Genomic DNA, 5,085 nt, shown 5'->3' with positions numbered 1-5,085 from the left:
CAGTTCATGTAGGAAACCAGCCCTAATGCTGTCCAAAAGACTTGCTGCCCACCTCACGGCACACATTTCTCAATACGTGTGTCATACCCGTAAGCACTTGCTTGTTTCCATATCACAGGAAAGATCATGACTCATTCATTGGGTTCATGTCAAAACACGAGAAACAGTCTGTCTTCCTGAGGGGACAGGGTTTCACAGAGCCCAGGCCTTTTATTAGAGGCGTTCTAACAGGGTCTGAAAGCAAAGGGAAAATAAGGGAGGAACCCCTGTTCTGAAATGTTGTGCTTTTCCCTGATGCCTGTAGAGGGGAGATATCTCTTTAGTTGTTGTGTTTAAGTCCCAAATGCAGACACAAGCAGTCTGAGAAATGAGAAAGGCTCAGCTTTTTTAATAAGATTCGACATACAGACTGTGAAGCAGAGGCTTGTGCTGATATTACAGGATGATGTCTCAGCTCTCTCTGCAGTACAAAACATGAGAAAGAAAAATCATTGCACCATTCATTTATTATAGCCAAACCTTATACTTTACTGTGGTAAATCCATTATAAGGTGTGGGAGAATTCAACCAGCAGTCGTGCATTATGCTCAGATCATAAAGCCAACAAAAATAACCCTGGTGTGGCTGTGCTCAAACCCACCTCTGACTCAACTCATACAGTAGCATCGTCCATTTAGGGGCTCTGAAATCTAGCAACGCATACAGGAGCATCATCCATTTAGGGGCTCTGAAATGTAGCAACGCATACAGGAGCATCGTCCACTTAGGGGCTCAGGTTCAGAGTTATCTGGTTTGTTTTACTCAGTGTGTATCTTTAAGCAGCTTTGAGTGTTGAAGCACATTGTTTTGAATTCTCTGCTATCACATTGGTGAGCTTCATAATGAAATGCTGGTCTTCTGGAAAGCTTCCTCCCACATACCATTCTTTGCTGCTGATACAAATTGTGTAAGCTCTGCTGTCACACCCGTCTCAGCATGTCTATGCAAATTAGGGTCATTAAAACTGGCTGGCTTCCTGAGCAACACTGTCCTTTGTCTTTGAAGTACCAGCCTCTCTTGCCTGCTGGATCTATGGTAACAGCAGCCTCTGGTGCAGATGATGCAGTGCAGCTCCTTCTAGGGGAAAGGTTATCATACATGGGAATAGGACCTATACATGTCTATTGATGATATGGGAAAGCAACTCTATATACATACTGTATATAAACTGCTGTGCAAAAGTCTTAGACATTTTGCACATTTTGGGGTGGGTGGGGTAGTTTATACTAACATAGAATCATCCTGCTTTAATATGACCATAGAATCAACCTGCTTTAATACTACCATAGAATCAACCTGCTTTAATACGACCATAGAATCAACCTGCTTTAATACTGTCATAGAATCAACCTGCATTAATACTGCCATAGAATCACCCTGCTTTAATACTGCCATAGAATCAACCTGCTTTAATACTGCCATAGAATCAACCTGCTTTAATACTGCCATAGAATCAACCTGCTTTAATACTGCCATAGAATCAACCTGCTTTAATACTGTCATAGAATCAACCTGCTTTAATACTGCCATAGAATCAACCTGCTTTAATACTGCCATAGAATCAACCTGCTTTAATACTGCCATAGAATCAACCTGCTTTAATACTGCCATAGAATCAACCTGCTTTAATACTGCCATAGAATCAACCTGCTTTAATACTGCCATAGAATCAACCTGCTTTAATACTAATAGAATCAACCCACGCCATCTACAAAATGTCATGTTGTGTATACACATACATATATACAAAATAAATAAAGCAAACAAAAGCATGTAGCCAGTTAGGCACATTATAATATAATTAATTGTAGAAATAAATACCATTACAATTGCTAGTATAAAAAGTGCAGCTCCCTGCTCCAGGAATAGACTTGCTCTTTGGTGCTCCCTAAGGCATTCTCATCTGTGATCCAGAGGAGCTTTTCAATGGTCTGATTTCATAGTATCCCCTATTGGGTCAGTAGACTTTGATACAATGGTACCTGTGTTGTAATGTATACATGTCACCGGAGATAGTAAGCAGCTGTTCTCCATTGTAATTAAGGACCAGAGTGATTGGTCCTGGCAAGGCATTCTGCAGAAAGATAATTTGTACATTGTTTTCCTTGGGGGTTTAAACGGACAGAGGATTATTCTTATAAAGATATTAGTTTGTCTGCCTCCCAAGGAGTTATATGAGATTTAATCAAATTTGTCCTTCATGAATTATGCATTTTCTTGTGATGGCCTACCTTTACTGGTGAAGTTGCAAATACTGTGATACAAATTGTACTTCTGAAGTAAGCACGCCATACCAACCATGTAGACCAGTGGTTCTACATAAAGCATCTTTCATAGTTTTCCACAGGACTTAATGCACAATAACGTGGTCCCTGATGAGATGACCTGCAGGGCTGTCCTCCAGTTCATGAAACCCCCATGGTTAACACTGGCGAGGGAGATCCAAGTGGAATTGTTAAGCAAATGTGGGTCACTGGCCATCCAAATGTCATTTTGAAGGTTGGCCACAATCCATTCTTTATTTACAACAAATACTTTCCATTGTAGACCTGAGGCAGACTACTGTACATATACAAAAAAACATACAAAGACTGGCTGCATGTGACTGTTCCAAGTGTTGTGTCTTTTAGCTTTCTATTTCGTTATGCTTTGCTTTTGTAAACTAGTCCTGTAGTGTGTTCTAAACTGTGGTTTCACCATCTGTACTCGGAGTATCTTCGGAGTAATTCTTGGAACCCACTGAAACTGCTCTTCAGAGGAATGCTACCCTGCTGTTGTGTAGTGGCTTGCTGAGGCTAGCTATTAACCTAGCATGGCAATATGCCAAAAGAGGCCTCATCCTGTTCGGCATCATTGGCTGTGGGGTGCTGCAAACTGAGCTTTCCCCGCACAGAATGGGAAGTCACTACTTGACTTTGCCCTGCATACAATGATTGGAGGTCAGTGTAGAAGTATAGGAGATGCGCTCTTTGTCAGGGATTGGAGAAAAAACAAGGAAAATAGCATCTGAACGTATTTAGGATAAGAAATGGAAATGAAGCTCCCTCCTTGCACAAGGCAGACACTGGCTTTGTGTTCACATGGGAGCTTTTCATTCAGGAGGTCAGGCAATGTTATAAGGAGGGAACTTTCATTTGGACACAGATATCAGTGCTCACAGTGCCTTAACTCCCACTGGCCCTCTTGTTTTCATTCCTTCAGGTAATAAGGAGCACCAAGCTGTCTCATACCCAGTGGGAATCCTCCTTGTTTGTATCACAGTCCATCTAAAGCAGGTGTTTGTTTTTCAGCAGCAACTGTATCCATTTCTGTTCCGTGTCTATGGCAGGAGATCACTGCAGTGAAAAGACTTTACTGGTTTGAGTGTCTGCTTTTTGGACTTACCTACTTGACAATAATAATCTATTTCCATAGACTGAGTTCCCTGATAGGACTGGTATATAGTATAAGATAAGGTAAGCCAATGTATTTTACTGTAATTTTGACAGTATGCGTGTCATAACTCTAACAACATTCATCTATTTAACCATTTCATGGACTCAGCTGTTTAAATTTCACATTCTTTACAGCCTCCTATGAGTGTTCATTTTCATGAGAAATATGAAGTCAATCAGAAAAGTAGCTAATTGCAATGCCCTTACAGGTTGCTACTGAACACATGGCACAAGTTATCATTCTCACTTTACAAAGTACAAGGTCAAGCTCTTTTCATAGCCATGAGTGATGAAAACAGTTTCAGGTTTGGTAGGTTAGAAATCTACGAGATGCTCAATAAAGGGTAGAGTATTTCAGAAGAAAATGATAAAATAATATTTAATAACCCAAGCACTGTCTTCACAAACTTCCAAGACACAGTGCTCTTATTTAAATTAAATTGAAATTAAAATACCCACACAATTGGTAATAGAATACAATTGTATGCAATATTAATTTTACTATTGGTCCTATAGAGTCATCTTTCTGAATAGTTTTAAATAGATTAGCACTCCTAACTGTCAAACAAACTGAATGTAACAGCATGCTATTTCTATCATTATTGTAAATGGTTTTGTTTTTCTTTGGGAGAAGAGAAGGAGTATGCTGGAAAATGCAATAACAGTATGTGTTTTTTTTAATTACATTTGTATTTCTGTGAAATGTCTATTTACAATTACAAGTAGTGGTGGTGACTGTGTGATTGCAGGATCTCTGTTTCTCCTTGAAATAAGCAGGGGACAATCAGACACACTGAAGTGAGACGCAATGTTTTATTGTCATTTGAGGTGGCTGGTGATTGCCTGTCACTTCTGAAGCTGTTCTTTTGAGGAGTAGTGAAACTTAACAGCCCACATCAGTGTCATTTTGAATGGTGCCCTGTTTTCGTTGAGCTGCCAGGGAAAAGTTTCCTCACTGACAACTGGGCATTGCAATTAAAGTTAGTCTATGCCAGGGATAAGAAACGAGGATAAAAAGAAAAGCGACAGGTATGTTAGCAGCAAAAGAACAATAACAATTGTGTTTTTAAGTTTCATTTATTTAAAATGTGAAACATCCATGATGCGACTCTATAAAGCCCTGCATGCACTGCCTGGCCACTGGACCCTGCACCCCTCTGGTTTGGGCATGTTCTCCTGGTATCCCCTGATTGCTCTAGAAGACTGAACCCCTGGTGTTCTCCTGGTATCCCCTGATTGCTCTAGAAGGCTGAACCCCTGGTGTTGTCCTGGTATCCCCTGATTGCTCTAGAAGGCTGAACCCCTGGTGTTCTCCTGGTATCCCCTGATTGCTCTAGAAGACTGAACCCCTGGTGTTCTCCTGGTATCCCCTGATTGCTCTATAGGACTCAATCCCTGGTGTGAGCATGTTCTCCTGTGTAGCTATGAGAAGGTACAGCTACACAGTACCTAGTTTAGGTCACCCCTGGTTTAGCACTGCAAGTGCTATGCACTCCTGATACACTGACCTAACGTGTCAATAATACATCCGTTAAGTGTGCTGTTGTGCTTCTCAACAGACAGGTACTTCCTATGTCTCCCACAACATAGGAAACATCTGCAAATACTTACT

The sequence above is a fragment of the Polyodon spathula genome, chromosome 13 (assembly GCF_017654505.1).
Source record: "Polyodon spathula isolate WHYD16114869_AA chromosome 13, ASM1765450v1, whole genome shotgun sequence".
NCBI lineage: Eukaryota > Metazoa > Chordata > Actinopteri > Acipenseriformes > Polyodontidae > Polyodon > Polyodon spathula.
This window is presented reverse-complemented; position numbering follows the sequence as displayed.